Source organism: Lissotriton helveticus, chromosome 11 (assembly GCF_964261635.1).
Source record: "Lissotriton helveticus chromosome 11, aLisHel1.1, whole genome shotgun sequence".
Taxonomy (NCBI): Eukaryota; Metazoa; Chordata; class Amphibia; order Caudata; family Salamandridae; genus Lissotriton; species Lissotriton helveticus.
Genome location: NC_136072.1, coordinates 784,850,866 through 784,869,216, shown reverse-complemented (window position 1 = coordinate 784,869,216; position 18,351 = coordinate 784,850,866). Strand labels below are relative to the sequence as shown.

Sequence of the window (18,351 nt, the reverse complement as noted above, 5' to 3'; positions counted from 1 at the left end):
TCAGGTATCATCCTTCTTCGAGATCCAGGCTTGGATCCCCTTGAACTCTCTTCACTGGTCGCCTGCCAGCATCTTTCTTCCAGGCTCCTGGTTCGTCTACAAGGATTCCCGACGTCTTTTGAGACCTATGCAGCTGCAGCCCCTGGGCTAGGTAACTTCGGCATTTCGGTGCCCCAGCATAGCCTCACTATCCAAGGGTCAGGATCCACTTTCGTTTTCTCCCTACCAGGTCGGGTTCGCCCGTGAACACTAACTTTAACTTTACTAGCTATCATAGACTTTGTCCCGCATCCCGCGTGAGAGTGCACACTCTGCACCCGAGTCCCCTGGGCCTCCTAGAAGTAATCTAACGATTCCCTAGTCAAGTCCTAGCGATTCCAAAGCCTATTGGTACTGTACTTACCTGCTAGTAATTTCGCATTCCACTTTTAGAGTATATGGTTTTTCGTGCCCCTCGGGCATTTGTATATACTGTGCTAACTTAAGTATTTTCGTAAGAGTTTTGTTGTGTGCCTAGCACCCTGTCCTCATAAAGAGTACAGGGTTGTTGTGATTCTAATAAATACACTGTTTATTTTCATAACACTTGTGTGGTGTCCTTTCACTGGGTGTTCAAGGGGTAATGTGATGGTAAAACAGCTGGCTTAACACGCCCTCTAGAGTCTTAGCCTTAGACTGCTCGTATCCGTGCTACTAGGATAGCTGATCTATAAGGTTGACTTACAACCAATCATCAATAAGGGTTGTTTGGACTGATATATAGTGATCACTAGAATAGTGAACACTGCACATCAGGCCAACTTCTCACAGGGGTCAGCGCTGGGGATGGAGCAGGAAGCTGAGTGAGGTCACACAAGGTCCGACAGGATTACCCTGATGGACAACGCATGCTGAGCACGAGAGAGAATGTGATCTGAAATAACGCCAGGACGCTTCGGCTGGGATTTTTTGTGAGCTTCTCCAGGGAGAAAATGTGTAATAGCGGTCATACCACTGCTGATTCACGCAGCATGGTTAAAAGAAAACCATCTCAGCAAATGCGATGACGTCATGATGATTTCCCCTTCTCTGCTGCATCGTAATTACGTTTAAAGAGACAGCTAGAGTGAGTGTAGCTAGAGTGAGTGTGGGGACCCCTTCAGTAGCCAAAGGAAATGCAGTACACGCCATCTTTGGGATGATGCACACAATATCTGCCCACTCAAATGCTGTAGTTAAGGTAATCAATATGGGTGGGGCCCCAGCCCCTCTCCCAGTAGTGTTCCCGGTAGCTCATTTTCAGTTCATCACTTAAGGTTACCAGCAGCGCTGTTAAGTCCGACCTAAACATGATTTGTTGCATAAAAATACCTTCAGGCTGGGAGAGAGTGGCTGCACGGCGCAGCAATCTCCAGGTTATGTAATTCCCTTTTAATTCTCAGCGATGTCTTCTTAGTCTAATGGATCTGCCCCCTGGCTGTGCTTGCTCCCCTGCCCCCTGGCTGTGCTTGCTCCCCTGCCCCCTGGCTGTGCTTGCTCCCCTGCCCCCTGGCTGTGCTTGCTCCCCTGCCCCCTGGCTGTGCTTACTCCCCTGCCCCCTGGCTGCGCTTGCTATCCTGCCCCCTGGCTGCGCTTGCTATCCTGCCCCCTGGCTGCGCTTGCTATCCTGCCCCCTCGCTGCGCTTGCTCTCCTGTGTGTGTGGCTCTGGGTGTGTGTGATGCTCTGGGTGTGTGTGATGCTCTGGGTGTGTGTGATGCTCTGGGTGTGTGTGATGCTCTGGGTGTGTGTGATGCTCTGGGTGTGTGTGATGCTCTGGGTGTGTGTGTGGCTCTGGGTGTGTGTGTGGCTCTGGGTGTGTGTGTGGCTCTGGGTGTGTGTGTGGCTCTGGGTGTGTGTGTGGCTCTGGGTGTGTGTGTGGCTCTGGGTGTGTGTGTGGCTCTGGGTGTGTGTGTGGCTCTGGGTGTGTGTGGCTCTGGGTGTGTGTGGCTCTGGGTGTGTGTGGCTCTGGGTGTGTGTGGGAGGCTCTCTGGGTGTGTGTGGGGGGCTCTCTGGGTGTGTGTGGGGGGCTCTCTGGGTGTGTGTGGGGGGGCTCTCTGGGTGTGTGTGGGGGGGCTCTCTGGGTGTGTGTGGGGGGGCTCTCTGGGTGTGTGGGGGGGCTCTCTGGGTGTGTGTGGGGGGGCTCTCTGGGTGTGTGTGGGGGGCTCTCTGGGTGTGTGTGGGGGGCTCTCTGGGTGTGTGTGGGGGGGCTCTGTGTATGTGTGGGGGGCTCTGTGTATGTGTGTGGGGCTCTGTGTATGTGTGTGGGGCTCTGTGTATGTGGGAGGGGCTCTGTGTGTGTGTGGGGGGACTCTGTGTGTGGGGGGGGCTCTGTGTGTGTGTGGCTCTGTGAGTGTGTGTATGGCTCGGTGTCGATAGCTTTTTTTGTGTAGGTGGCTCTATATGTGGGTGGCACTGTGTAGGGGGCTCTATGTGAATGACTCTGTGGGTAGCTCTGTGTGTGTGTGGCTCTGTGTGGGTGTAAATGCAATAGGTCATGCATTTGCGAGCCATTAAGCTATTGGCATTGTAAATGATAATGCCATTTATTTAATGATTAAGCTATTGGCAATGTAAATGACAATGCCATTTATTTATGATTTTAAAAAAGTCATGAGCAATGCCAATAGCTCTACCTTTAATAATGCCTAGACCATTGCATTGTAAATGCTTGTTGTATTTAGATCCATGAAACTATTTTTTTGTCCTGAAAAAGGTGGAACATATAAAGATCACCGTAACGCCGCGTCGACAGTTTTTTTTTTTAATAGTGTTTTTATATGTATGTAATAGATTGTAACCCACTCAGGGAAGTATTATCAGGCAGGTGTCCTAACAAACTGATTTTAATGTATATTTATCAATCCATGGATCAAATACACTGTTTTTAAATTTTCTTATATAAGTGTTGGATCTGATCTATATCCTGTGTGAAAAACGTTTGTGCAAATATCCGTGCTAAATTTGTGTAAATTGCATCTGGTAGCCACCACAGAACTACTGCCATCCCAGTATCCTTACTGTAGCACTGACACTGGGTCCAGGGATAGGTTTTTTTACCCTCCTTTTTATAGAATATAGGGACTTTTGTGTTAGCTTTGTACCCCGTCCCTTTGTTTTTACATTGGAGTAACTCACTTTTTTTTTGTCTTGCATACACCTAAATTTAGTCCACATGCAAACTGCAGCTGGCTCTCTTTTACTTGAATTAAAACTGGGGCAGATGAATGCTTGGGCACAAACTCTTCATGCCACTTTGTCATTTTGCTGCAAGAGGGGGAGGGGGGGGGGGCGAGTGTGGTATAATTATTTTGTTGATCAGATACTTTGCTTCTTGGCCAACTAATTGTTTGTGCCACCGCGGGTGATCAAACTTTGTCTTCATTTACTTTATTGAAGGAATACTGCCACTGTACACATGGAGCAAAACGTAATATGCTGTGGCAAGAAGGGATGAATCTTTCTCACAGTTGCTGTTATAACTTGTGATCAGGAAATATGGAAAGTCTGGTTTCAGGCCCTTATTTTAATTTTAAGTAAAAACTCCTTTTCGTGTACAGGCAAAAGGACTGCGGCGTTATGATGGTAAAAGTGGAGCTGACCCTATCGGTTTGTGCGTCCATTATGTTAAACCCAAGGGTGTATTACTAGGTGTGCGATACTGGTGCGTAGGAAACCCAGATGGAGCATGGATATATTAGTTGTCAGTAGGTTCACAGCACTCCACCAGTCCGCAACTTAGCACTGGTATTAAATGTACCCCATTTTCATTATTATGATATTGAAAATTGATATTGTCATTCCCCATATGGGCTGCAAACTCACATCACCCGTAGTCCCTCCTGCAGGGTTAATTCCACCGACACTGTTCGGAACCATGACGAGTGTCCTGTATCATGCAGTTGGGCGATCAAGGCAGCCGGCGGAACCCCCTTTAACGAGAACGACCGACTATTAGACGGGACTAACGGAAGCGCAACTCGTCATGGTTCCGAACAGTGTCGGTGGAATCCTTAACTAAAAGCCCGGCTTGATTTACTTTTAAGTTAAAGAAATACCCGACGCATTTTTTTGACTCGATCTGTGACACCGAATGCAAAGGACTAGAAAGTGCAGGACTACGCACCAAAACTACCTCCTTCCGGACGCAAGGCAGCTGCTAAGGAAGAAGCTATAAAATAAAACCTGTTAACCCTGCAGGAGGGACTACGGGTGGATTCTTTAAATCTTGGGCAATAAATGGAATTTACTCCCTCCTGAAATGGTGAAGGTGGACCTTACTGCGTAGGCGTCCCCAATAAACTAAACAGATTTTTATCCCTTATCCCTGCCCACCATACTACCTTGGCCCTGACGAAGGTGCGGCCATATTGGCTTTCCACCGAAACGCGCGTCGGCACGTTGTCCCAGGAATACGGCAACCCGTTCCAAATACATCAGGACCCGTATTAATACCATCTGCCTGGTTGAACCCTCCGTTTTAGGCAACCTATTCAAGATCTATTGTTGTCTACGCCAGGACTATAAGAATGGATGAATGAGAGTTGAATGTTTCTATCGTAGTTAGGAAAATCCCTGTGTGAATGAGTGTGGTAGTTTGTTTGAAGTATGGGCAGGTCTTAATCTTGAAAAGAATTTTGTTTATATGTTTTGCAAAATATCACTGACTATTTAAATTTATATATGTATGTCTTTTGAATATATCTAAGAAGGAAAAAAATAAAAAAATATGTATTTTTCCAAAACATGTTGTGGAGCTTGTTTGGAATGACTTAGTTTTGTCCTGTGCAGCCTCAGCCTCTGGGCTATTCACCCCCTCACCTTATCACAGTAGGATCCTCTAGTTGGGACCTCTATAAATAATTGGCAGGGTACCTTCTATTTTCTCTTTACAGTTGTTCTTCCCCCCTTGGCCTGCCTATATCTCTAAGAAACCCTACGGGGAGCCCCCTTCTATTGTTGTTGTTCCAGCAGATGAATTGGTCCAGTTTTTCTTTGCCATTGCCATGACCCCTCCTGTGCCCTTTTGAGCTCACCATTTAACCTGCAAGTGGCCATTTGGCTGACACACCAGGGGGACCTGGCAGTCCTGGTTAGCATTCATATCCTTACAGCATAGCAACACTCAATGCTGCAGATGCCTTGGTGCTTGAGCATCCGCTGGTCGCACTAGTTAATTGAGTAATTATTTTAATTTATTCAATACAGTGTATATGACTAAAACAATGCAAAGGAAATTGAACATTTGAAACGTTCTGTAAATGTGAAACATTTTGGAACTGTCCGTCAAAATTAAGTTGGTCGCCTTGGTTCTGTTTGATGCACTTGCACTGCTCACACAAATTGATCCAAGTATGGACGATAAGTGACCCCAATTGAACTAAGACAAACACTTAGTGTGGGTGGGTTGTTCAGATGTTGCTTGGTTGTGGTGGAATTGCCACCCCCACATGCAGCAAATTACTTTACAGATCTGCTCACACTTTCCAGGTTGTATAAATATTAACAATGTGAGTGGTCCAATGACATCAATGTCTGAATCTAAAATTCCCAGTTTATGTTCTAACGCAGCCCCCATTATTAAGGGTCCTGCAAGGACCCCTCTGCCTCACTGAGAGTAACCTAGATACTTCTCACTTCACACACTTTCATGTCACTCAAGAAAGACAACTAGCAACAATTATGCACTGCAGCTAGGAAAGGATACAATCCATTGCACCCAGCTCTATGAGGCCATCTGCTAAATTTTGGATGGCCAGGACATTTTTATAGCTTTCAGCAGTTACTCCTGCCTTGAGGGGAACATCTACTAATGAACTGGTCCTGCAGCTATGTGAAATACCAAAACTATGGGATTAGCTCTGCCATGTTCCTATTGTGGGGACAGAATTGGGCACAATGTCCGCAGGTGTGCACGTGTTGCCTGCTGGGAGTTTAGTGGCCATACATACCATTTCTCTTGTGTTTGAATTATTTAACTATAATGTTGTCCCTCTATCATAGCAACCATCAATGCAGAGGGTTCCTTGTGTTAACCGACTCGCCAGGGAGGAACGAATGTTTATGAAATACACTTTTTTTTTTAGAAGAGGCTGTATATTTGGACGTTTGTTGAGGGATGTATTAAAATGAATGTGTTCCTACCATTATCTGGTGTGGGGCACCGTAGCTTCTTTATTTCAGTAAGTGTAAATAACGCTTGCCCGTTTACTTAGCATCGTTATTGACGTTCATTCTCTTGGAAGCCCAGTGTGGTCATGCAGACCCTGGACCATGCTTTGAGTATTACTGCCCTAGTGCCTGAGCATCCAGCTAGCCGTTTCTTGCCGCTAAGAGTAGGAGAACCACATCTATACCACATCAAGGCTCCTATTGAGATCAAGTGTGCCATGTTCCAGTGTCACTACGGGCCACAGAATGCAACCTATTGTTCGCATAAAGACTGGTTATTGGTTGTACCGTTGTCATTTAGGGCTGTGTGTTGGTTCTTCTGCTTTTAATTTTGTCCCAGGAATACGGCAACCCGTTCCAAATACATCAGGACCCGTATTAATACCATCTGCCTGGATGAACCCTCCGTTTTAGGCAACCTATTCAAGATCTATTGTTGTCTACGCCAGGACTATAAGAATGGATGAATGAGAGTTGAATGTTTCTATCGTAGTTAGGAAAATCCCTGTGTGAATGAGTGTGGTAGTTTGTTTGAAGTATGGGCAGGTCTTAATCTTGAAAAGAATTTTGTTTATATGTTTTGCAAAATATCACTGACTATTTAAATTTATATATGTATGTCTTTTGAATATATCTAAGAAGGAAAAAAATAAAAAAATATGTATTTTTCCAAAACATGTTGTGGAGCTTGTTTGGAATGACTTAGTTTTGTCCTGTGCAGCCTCAGCCTCTGGGCTATTCACCCCCTCACCTTATCACAGTAGGATCCTCTAGTTGGGACCTCTATAAATAATTGGCAGGGTACCTTCTATTTTCTCTTTACAATTTATCTGCTGGGTCTGGTGGTGTTTTAAACCTCATGGTCATAGGATCAAACCCTGTTGGGTTCTTGAACCTTTCATCTTCCTGAGGTTGTTAAAATGAGTATCAGTGAGTGGGGTAACAAACCTCTCTTATTCATCGCCAAAATGCCCATAGGAGCATGTGTGCTTCACAAATACACACTTTTGTTATGCTCCAACAAGCACTATACACTGATAACTGGAAGAGAGGAAATTTAAGGCGGGCTGGATATGACTCTTACTTCCATCAGCACTGGCACATCTTGTCAGGAGTTGTTTGGGCAAAGGTATTACACCATGGCCAGGCAGCGTGACAACCAATCCACTCTAAGCCAACTGTTTAAGTTCAACCAGGGCCTCATATACACAGCCCTGCAGTTGTCAGTGCCATGAATTACTAAAATCACAACCAAATTGGAACAGATGGGTTAGCCCAGCTAGCAGAGTCGTCACAAGAGGGAAGTATGGGTACATGAGTTTTCATGCAGCACGGCCCTCGCTGTTGACAACCTCATGGATTTACTACAAATTACCACTGAGGGGGAGCAATTCAGTTATCCCAGCTAGCAAATTTAGTCCGGTATCCCAGCTGTAGAGGTCGAATGGGAGGACATGCCCTGACGAATACTGCTTTCAAATTTCAAATCAGTGGGACTGGTGCTTGAATATCCTTTCATGGTACAGTTGAAGAAGGAAAAGAAAGTGTGTAAATACTGCACGATTTTGATACAATTAAACTAAGCAAGGGACTCACTTGGTGATGCACAAAAGACAAGTATCCACTAGTACTGGATTATGATACAATGTTGGTTCAATAGAGTTGTATCAATAATATGGGTGAGGTGCAAACTTAGTGGCCAGTTAACGGGAATGTGGTCTCAGCAAAATCAGTGTGTACCACAGGACGCTCACTTAGTTAGAGACTGTCTGACCTATGGCTGGTACAGCTAGATGGTGTAGGAGTGGTTGTCCTGGAAAGAGGGCAGGGTTCTGTGGTGTGGGAACACTTGTTTTGAGGACAATGGCTGACAAAGTGTATTCAAGCAATCCTCATTTTCTCATTGTCTGCATCCTGGCAATATCTGTATCAGAATGTGGGTTCTGGGCAATAAACGCCAGGGTGGGTGCATCAGTACGGCAACGCAGGATCCATCAAAAGTCTGCAGTTAGATTGGGGATGGATTCTGTACATACTATTCTCCTCCTGTTCTCGCCATCCAGAAGCTTTTTCATCCACTTGTTTGTATTCTGGTATATATCAGCAGAAGTTTGGCACGGGACTACTCACGCTAGGGTGGGGACATCAGCAGCGTGACTAGGTATCTAAAGATCGTAGTCCGATAGTGACCTCCTTGTAGGCAATGATGACATGAAGCAGAATACTGTAAAGATGTGTGGGTAAAGGGTTCCTGCAATTAAGCTAATAACCCCCGCAGCCCTTCAGCCAGGTGGGGTGCGTTAGTTGGTCATTCCAGAAAGTGTGCTGTGGCTTCAATAGTGATGGGAAATTGGGTTTGGAGCAGATATGCTGACTATCGCCCGAATACTTCTTGCATTCATAGTTAAGAAGGTGCAGGTAAATTCATTCGATAAACGTTGGAGCCCCGTTGGTCATTCGGGCGGTTGTAAACCTGAGCATACGGGGGCTTGCCTTTCTATGCTCCGCCCCGAAAATGGCGTGAGTTAAGTCATGGACTGGTGGTCCATTGCATTTAAGGTGGAGAATCCCCCAGGGGCATAACACAGGCCCCCGCAGACCCCGTGTTGCAGGGGGGGGGGGGGGGGCCCTCGCTCCAAGGGGCCCCTTCACTTCATCATGAAGTGAAATGGTGCGCCGGGCGCCCAGCACTTAATAAATTAAATGATGCACACGGCACGCACGGGCCCTGGCCAGGCCTCAGAGGCTCTTCATTAATTACATGGTGTGCACGCCCTGTCGCCCGGCCGGGGCCCAGGGCTTCAGAGGCCTTCTGAGCCTCTTCATTCATTAAAAGGTGCGTGGGCCCGGACAGGCCACTTACAGTGGCAGTTCCTTTCTTCTGATTTCCTGCTGTCATATTTTTTATTTGTTATATTCACCGCTGATGCGAATTGCATTTTCACTTATTGAAGCAATCAGGCCCTTTTTTACAGCCACATTCGCTGCTGTTGCATCATTTGGGGGGGGGCTTACCTTTCTTCAACCCCGGCCCTCTAAAGCCTGCCAGACTACACCCCTCCTCCCTCCCCCTTGTACGATGGTGCAGCCTCCTCGCTAATTAAACACAGCCCGGGTGTGTTTTAGGTCTTAAGCCCTGTACTTCCCGAGGCTGTCTGTCAACCAGGAACACTGCATGTTCCCATCTCGTTACAGGGCAGGGTGTGATCAGCGAGATTTACAGATCCCACTTCTCCCTGTGACGAAATGTGAAAGGGGCAGGGTTCAAAAGAGGCTCCGGATATTTGCATTGCATCACCAGCAGTTAGCCTCAGCAGCAGTGCGCGCCACTCTCCAGGAACTCACTGCCTTCCCCGCTTTAGATTTACTGGATGTTAGCGCTTCTGCAGTAACTCCATGCTTCAGTGAGGTACGGTTTGAAACATGAAGGTGATTTGTAGGCCTCCCAATGTTAACCGTCTTTAAAGTGCTGCTGTGGAACAGAAGGGAGTGTGTATTGGACAAAATTTAATAATTAAGAATCGTGCATGATTTGAAATCATTTTTAAATCTTGCCAAGACTCCAAATAGCAAAATGCATTTGGGAAGCGAAAAAAACTCTAGGTTTAGAAAGTTCCAAATGCTGATCCCTCCACCTTTACAAAAGTTTGTATAGACATTGCCGGCCTATACAAGACATATTTTGTTCAACTTTCCAAGGTTTGCAGTCAGTGATATTCGTTTTCGCGTATCATGCCTTAATTCAGATTTGCTCAAACATCTCAGGCTCACTTTGTCACTTATATTTTTCGGCAGGACAGAGCTACAGTGCCTTAAAATGTGAATAAAAAATGTTTGCCATAGGCTCTGTGCATCTGCTAGCCACTCGTTAGTCACAGCATATCATGTGCTGATGCTCTAGATTTTGACAATACTTTCAGGTGAGGTCAGGGCTTTAAGAGGGCCGGTAATACTTCAAAACGGACATTGAAACGGGTCCCCTATGTTAGTTGTAATGGCAAAAACACTGATAGGTTTATAAATAATGAATACAAAAACGTTTTAGGTAATCTATGTCCGCTATTTAATTTCTATTTACAGTTCACATGCTTTATTTAATATTGCATTCCCTAAAAGTGTTCGCTATTTGCAGGATGCTGTGTTTCCATATTTTTTTTCATGAGTCCTATTACACTTGTTTAGTGCTTACTTTGAAGTGAGTCCTTTCCAGGTGTTTGTAACTGGCCATGACTGAGAGCTTTGTAAATGGTGGTTAAAGCTCCACAAGCTTCTTAGAGTGCATTCCACTGTGTCAAAACGGTGTTCAGAGTACATGATCATCCAATAGTTGGTCTCTCTGCAGAGCGCACCGAGCAATGGCCACGTATTAGAGGTGAAATTGTGCAAATATGTGTGAAGAAAATACAGTTGTCAAAAAATTAACAAAACAAAATTAAACGAAAATGCAGAGAATAAAAGATGTGCCAGTGCCTTCTCTGCTGCCTGCCCAGCTACGAAGTCTGTGCCCAAAACTCAACTGAGCAGTAACGCTCCCCACTTCCTCCACGTGGAAACGAGGCGTAACTTACCACTTTTATGCAGGCAGCAAAACACCACCCCCTCAGCAACTTAGTTGTACAAACCGTAAACTGCCATCGCTCATACAAGGCCGAACAAGCATTGAAGCGCCACTGAACAGAACCAAAGATGGTACTAAGGTGCCAAGAAGGGAAGAGTGAGTGAAATTTCCACAGGGCAAGAGGGTCTCAGAGGTTGTCGTTTGGCTGCTCTCAGGATTTTTATATCAGGGGCAGCACTGTGGCCTGCTTCGTGTAATAATGAGTCTTTGCCATACAGAAATGTGGTGTAGGAGTTTTCAAATAACAGCTGAAAAACAGAATCACTCAACATATCGCCACAAAAATGTACACGTATCAACTGCAATTCTCTTTTACTTTAATAGTTACAGATAGACCCACTGTCTATAAGCTTAAGGAGTTTGTTACATAGGTCTCTGGGAATCAAGCACCTCAAGGTTCAATACTAAATAAGATGGCTTCGGAATTTTTTGCAGCTACCCCACAGACCCGGTGTTTCCAAACTACTAGTCAGAGGTTTGAAACATAAAAACTGAAAAAAACTAATGCCCCTGTTTCGGATCCCTTCGTGTAACCAACCTGCAGGTATCTGGTTTGTGTTCTGGTAATGTTTTACATTGGGTTACTGTTTTTTTTGTAGAATATCCTCTTGCCCGTCACAAGTACCAATCGCAGTAAAATAGGTGAGTGTATTATGCACCCGCAGCAGCCGCCAGAACAATTAAGAGGGTATTGTTCGTTATAAATGTTAATTAATTATGTAATGACACATAGCCTACAATACCATATACACAAAATGGCATTTGATAGACATTGTTTTACTCCATTATCTTGCACAGAGGATGTCCCATACCCTGCCGTCCACAATTGCTCTTTGATACCACACTAATTTTCTTCACTTTTTCTTGACTTGATAACATTAATTTATAGGGTTGTGTCGGCTTACTTGTGAAGTTACAGGGCAAAGCGCATGTTTGCTGACTGGAGGCGAAGGTAATGCTGTCTCCAACGGGGCGCTTTTTAGTTAAATATGATATCTGGTCTAAGCCAGGGCTGAGGGCTCAAGTGACGCTAGAAACTCCTGATTGTTTGTTTGTTGGCACAGCATTTTGAGCAGGGATCCTTGGAGGAGGCCAGGGCATCGTAAAGTCAGCCTCCAAACCTTCAGTTTCCACGCAGGCAGCCGATTGGCGCATATGAAAAGTTTAATGGTTGTGCTGCAGCGTTTGCACAATTCTCATTTGAACTTAATACATTTTAGTTTATTGACAGTACAAATAAGCACTGCAGTAATGAATATGACACTGGTTGGCATCTCTTGCCTGTACAGCCATTAGAAAATCCAAATCGCAAAGAAAATATTTCTAATGTCAAAGAGATGGTCTAACACCAGTCATTTTTGGAGAACACCTCCTGGAAGTATTTATTAGCACTGCCAATGAACACATACCGGTTGGCAGACTAGATAATCGCTGTCCAGCTGTTATCACTATACTACCAGAAGTCACAAGCCTGATCTTGTTCTTACAAGGTATTCAGCGCTATCTTTGCTTACTGAGGATTGGTGTTCACCCGGGACTGTCCCAATCCTTTTAATTCCTATATCAAGGTCCTCTCAACTCCCCTCTGTTGGGAGGTTGATCTTTTCATCTTTTCATAACTGTTAATTGAAATTATATGTTTTTAATATTACTTCAGAATATCCGCTAATTTCATAATGGTATCCGCTTTATCGTAGCATGATGTGGTGAAGGAACTACCAAGTTACCTTATGTCATGTTTGACTTCTTGTGCTGGGTTTTTAGCAAACTTCAAAAAACACAGTTGATGGACAGAATGTAGAACAATGTCATACATTCACCCCAGTACAAGGATCTGGGCCTAAATCCATCGTTTTTTGCACTCCACACCACCCTGGGTTAGACACTGGCTATATGCAAATCAGCTCTGACCCTGTGCCTCACGGGAACAGTCCAGTCCGAACTACCAAGCCATGTCTTTCCCAGACCGGAATCAAGCATCCAAGGACCGGTTTCTGGCTATCAGCCTTCATTCAGCCTGGATAGCTTGACTCCAGTGGTGTGGAGAGCCTGGGACTCACGTCTGAGCATACCCAGCCCACTCGGGGTGAAATTGCAAAATACACAGTTGATGGACAGAATGTAGAACAATGTCATACATTCACCCCAGTACAAGGATCTGGGCCTAAATCGATCGTTTTTTTGCACTCCTCACCACCCTGAGTTAGACACTGGCTATATGCAATTAGCAAACCGCAGCATTTTGAGTGCTAAGAGTTTTCAATCCGTATGTAAACTTTAAAAGGAAAGTAGAAGTCCCTGAATACAACAGCTTTTTGCTAAAAAGCAGAGCCTTGATGTTGGTGTTACACTTGATTTCTTACATCCATTTAAGAGAAGGGACTGCATTGATCTTACAGGTGGATAAGCTAAGGTGGCGTGGAGCCTGTGTCGGCCAAAGATCTATTTCTAGGAATCTGGCACATCTTTAGGCCCTACTTAAATGACTGCCCACATATGAGCTAGGCGGATGGGCAGGTGAGTTACAGCTTCCTAATCAATACCCAACACTTTGTGGGAGCAGTGAACCTGAGTAGTGCATGGCATGTGCCTGCATCTCTAACCCTGGTTAGGGACAGCAAAGTAGGTGACCTGCTAGTCTCTGAAGAGGTTAGGGATGCCCATGTGGAAGAGTTGCATATTTCATATCATGTCTTACATAGCCAGTTGGAAACTTTTTGTTTGCCAGGTGGTAAGGGGTGGCCAGTTGGGAGACCTGGAAGTCTTGATACTGGTAAAGAGTAGCTAAATGGAGGTTCAGTTCTCTCCAGAATAGCAGAGTTAAAAGCTCACAAATCTCTGGACTGCCAGATGAAATTCTGCATATCTCTGAACCTGGTCAGAAAAGGGCAGTGGCACAATTTGAAGACTTTAATAGTGTTATTTACTATCCTTATATGGAGCTCACAGCCCCCTATGTAATGGAGGATAACATTATATGCTTACAGGACGCTTAACTATTCAGGGATGCACAGGTTGGAGAGTCACAGGCATTTGTAATAGTTTGGGATTGGCAGAGGAGGCAAGCAGGTCACTTTCTTTGTTACAGGTGCCCAAATCTGTGACCCAGTTAGTGGTAATGAACTGGGAAACTGACCAGTCTCTGTTCTGGACGTAATGATCAGGTGAGACTTTGGTAAATCTCTGGACATGTCTCAAACAACCAAGTGGGGTACTTTTAACTGCTTAGGTATGGCCAGCTTTGTGTGTATGTATATTCACATAGCACAGACTTAGCTAGGGAGCATTTGAATGCTGGACCACTCTTTCCTTCTCAAGCTTGGCCTGTGGTTGTCTAGGTATTAATTGTGAACCATATGGATAATGGCAATTTCTTATTCTTAGGATATGCAGTAGGCATATTTAAGGGCTTATAGCTTATTCAGAATGTGGCTACGAACCCAGCCCTAAAATGTCAGAGGATGCCTTCGGATTCCCTAGGATGGGATTCTCGTAATTGGTTGTTGATTGTCAAGCGGGTCAGTTTCAAATCTTTGTATTTGGCCCATTGGGCTCTACGTGGTAAGGGCCCGTGTTACATACAAAATAAGTTGATGTTTTTTATTCCAGCCAGAACTGTACGTTCGGCAATTTAGTTGGGAGGCAACTCCTCAGTACAAGCTGTTCAACATTGGAATACGTTGCCCAGCTTTGCAGAAGATCCACAGCGGTTGTGTTAGTAAAGCTTAGAAACCTGGCTTTATAAACCACATGCCTGACCCGGTACTCTTATCTAATTGTAATTGGAATCGGCCGTTTATCTCAGCACCAGGATACAGTTTAGGTTTCAGTGCACTTTATAAGCTAACAATAATTACATTGTCAAGAGTGCAGGGATATGATTCATTATCATCCACAAAAAGCAGAATCTCACAATGGTGATTTCTATTGTTAAGCAGTGTAGCGTTCTTGAAGAGGCGAATCTTCAGGCCCTTTCAGGATAGGGCCTTTCTGATGTTGATATTCCAATTCCTGGTAGCTTGGACAGGAAAAGCCCACTTTTTGTTTTTAGTGTGTTTACAATTTGGTTCTAATATGACAATGTCCTGTCTTCTAGCACAACACTGTGTGCCCCAGGTGGTTTTTTTCTGACAATATAGAGGCATTTCATTTAAATGTTTGAGGTTTCAAATAAAAATATACTAGATTTCTGGGTGGTGGGGCAAAGTAGTAGGTGGTGGGCCGGGCCGCCGGGGGGGTGGCGGCCCCCTCCATGTGCGTTGCAGGGGGGCCCCCTCAAGTTTTGTTACGCCACTGGAATCCCCACATAAATGGTAGCACTGATTGGGTTGGCCACGGTGCCGTTTGGCTCATCAGGCGGGTAGGGCAGCTTAGGTCAGTCACCGATGCCTGCCATGGATCGCACATGAGTTAACCCACCCAGTTGGCATACTCCTTTTATGAAACAAACCTGGAGCAAACATGCTATGTTCATATTGCGTGGGGAAGGTTGCCAATATCTGCACTATGGAGCCTCCTTTGCGAGTAATGCAATGCTTCTCCTTAGTCAGTCATATTTGCTATCAGAGCGGAAGCACGCAGGCAGTGGGGCCTCCAGGCAGCCCAGGTTGCAATACCTGTAACCTGCTGCGGGTTCGACGACGGAAGTTCCGTGGGCCGCCCGGCAGCATTCTTGTGCATCCAGTGATGGCCAAAGGGGATAAAGTCACAAGGGGAACAATGCCATCCAACTGGAAAGCAATTCGAAAAACGGTTCTCGTTAGTGCTCAAGCATCAGAAAACTAATCTTTAATGAGCAGGTGCCATATTTGGTAAACTCTCGGCTCGTCTCACCTGAAGGCTCTCTACAGGTGAAAAAAGCTTGTGCGTGCACACACACAGCAGAGAAGAATACGCAGGAAAACCCGAAGGGGTTTATGCATCTTTGGCCGGGGATGATTGCATTGATTGTGTTTTATAGCGCCTGATTAGCGCCCCACTAGTTCTTTGCGCTGTGTCTAATGAAGCGATCCGTTAACACCTGCAGAAACGTTGCAGGGCGCTTTTTCAACCACGATATTGTGACCCATTTAATACTCGCAGTGTAGAGTTCCTACTGTGAATCTCAAATGCAGAGAATGGAGTATGCAACTGATAGTTGGCCTCGTTACTGACCTCTTCTCGCGTTTTCAATGCCACTTAACCTGGCACCTCGCCAGAGGATACCAGTGGAATTCAGCGCTCCTCGATGCCCGCAGCCGCCATTTACCAAGTGGAATCTATTCCTCACTACTTCCACTTTGAAGATGGTTGTTGTTATTTAGCATATGTATAGCACACACAGTTTTATTGAAGTGCTTTTCGGCAGTCTGGTGAGGTTTTCATCCCAGAAAGAAGTTTGGTTTGTGGGGATCTGTATTCAAGTAGAGTGACAGAGAAAGGAAATCTCAGTGACTCCCCCCTATACACTGCGATTTGCAAATGCTTATAATGTTTTCCTTGTAAGGCCCAATGACAGTTGCATCCTTAGTGCAGTGTGGTGCACTGCAGTTTTTTTTTTCTTCACAGCAGAAGATTTGGCGTGGCCGACCCCTTCAGGCATTGGATGAAGCAATCTTCCATGTGCTTTAGAGACGTTTTAATACATTAGCAAAGTGGGCAATTGACCTGGGCCTCACCTTTTAAGGCCCCACAACCCCGCAAAGTCAACTTTCTCTTTAGTAAACCTTTGTCTATTCTTTTTCTCCCCCTACATCTCTTCTTCTCCACCTACATGCACCTTTGACTCTTTCTCTCTACCCAGTGTCCTCTTAATCGTTGTTGGGCCGAAACGCTTTTCAACAGTTTTTTGTTACTCTGTAAAGTTTAAAATATAATTCAGTATTGTGCAGCGTCATACCAGCTTGAATTAGGAGGAAATGGATAAAAAAAATCTCATGTGTTCCATACAGGGGCCCCAAAATGTCTTGCCCAGGGACCCAACATCCTTAACATGAACGTAATGTGCTTAATAAACTATTGAAATTTAATCTAAGAGGGTGTGTTTACAAACTGTGGCGCATCAGCAGTATGAGCCAAGGAGTGAATTGTCTACCTGTGCACCACAAACATTCAGAAGGATTCTTCTGCCAGTGGCGGCTCCTCCGCTAAGGCAGGCCGGCCTAACATTCATGCTCACTTTGCATGTTCTTCACCTCCATGTTCTCATTCCCTGGCTGAGCGCCGAACCATGGCGCTCAGAGCAACCACAATGCTGCATTGCAGCATTGTGATTGGCTTAGGTGATCCTGGATGAGCTTCCTGTACCAGCGGTGTGGAGGGACGAGTAGGAGAGACGGAGGAGAGATGCGGCGATAATGTATGTAGAATTTTTCGTCTTATTTTTGATCCCCTTACATCCTCAGCCCCTCCCCCTGCCCCACAACCCCGATCCGTGCTGGCCACTACTGGATTCTGCAAGTTAGGAAATAAAACATGGGCTTTTTTGGCAGGGCATTGCTGCCCATGGCTCTTATATTGCTCTTAAGTGCCACTTGCTCACTGACCTGCCTGTGCTGTACATTATCACTCGGTTTCCTTCTCAAGAGCTTCCAATTTTCGTTTCTATTGCCTATCTTCTCTTCCTCTCTCTGTGTCACACCAAGGGCTCTAACCAATCCGATATGGAAGAAATTCAGGGTACTGGTGCTATAGAGAAGGTTAAACGACATTTTCATGCCAACTGATTGATTAACATCTGTTTGTAATTATCATGTGAAATTATATGCAATGTGCAACTCTGTGTGGGGGATCTCACATCTTCAGGCATGAGGTACATGCCCACCTATCAGCCTAGAGGGATACCATCTAGTAGTCCGCACTACACCTGCCATACGTCTATTCGGTACAGCTAGTGTTTATTTGTTAATAAATAAAATAAAGTGCATCCAGTTTTTTTGTATGAGCTCATAGTGGGTGCCGCCGAATGCCAGAGTTGCTGGATACCAAGGATGCCTGCCTCTTCTTGATTCCCTTTCAGGCCCATTTCTAACACGACTCTAGTTTTCCTGTTTTTTATTTCAATCTCTAGATCGTTCGTTTTCATCTCTACATTTACCCTCTGTCATTGTTTCTATTTTTGGCTTCCTCCTTTTTATCTTGTATGCCTTTTTCACACAGTCACTGCTTCTAAACCGGGTAGAGTATTTGCAAGGGTATTGTCCGTAGAAAATAATGATTTTATTATTTCAAGATGGCCACCACAAGCGATGTTTACTACCGATCACACCGATCACAATTTATTGGAAGCACGAGTGAGAGGACGCGTTGGCGGGCGCGAGCTTTACCCTTCTCGGCCTCTCCGCCTCTCCTTGCTGAACATCTGCCTGCTGTACCCTGCTGTACCCTGCCCCCCCTCCTCCCGTGCAGTGAAAGTGCGGAGCACGAGGGGTGCGAGCGCAGGAGGCCGCCTGTCCTCGCAGTTTATTTGGCAGCTGCGCCGGGCAAAAAACGGGAGCGGGCCGGTAGCGGCGGGAGCCGCTGTGAGGCTCTTACAGACGGCTGGAGGCAGGCGGCTGGGGCAGCGGAA

At 45.5% G+C, this 18,351-nt stretch overlaps 1 long non-coding RNA gene across 2 annotated transcripts in view; it reads left to right on the top strand.

Annotated features, from left to right (window-relative positions):
• LOC144791921 (uncharacterized) overlaps positions 1-18,351 on the top strand; it is a 336,379-nt gene that overhangs the window by 212,507 nt on the left and 105,521 nt on the right. Inside the window, exon 1 of one of the 2 annotated variants that reach the window (XR_013602495.1) lies at positions 9,326-9,596. The exons of the other annotated variant lie outside the window; for it this stretch is intronic. This is a non-coding gene — a long non-coding RNA (uncharacterized LOC144791921). Of the gene's footprint in view, positions 1-9,325; positions 9,597-18,351 lie in introns of those variants that run through there. 2 annotated transcript variants of the gene reach the window in all.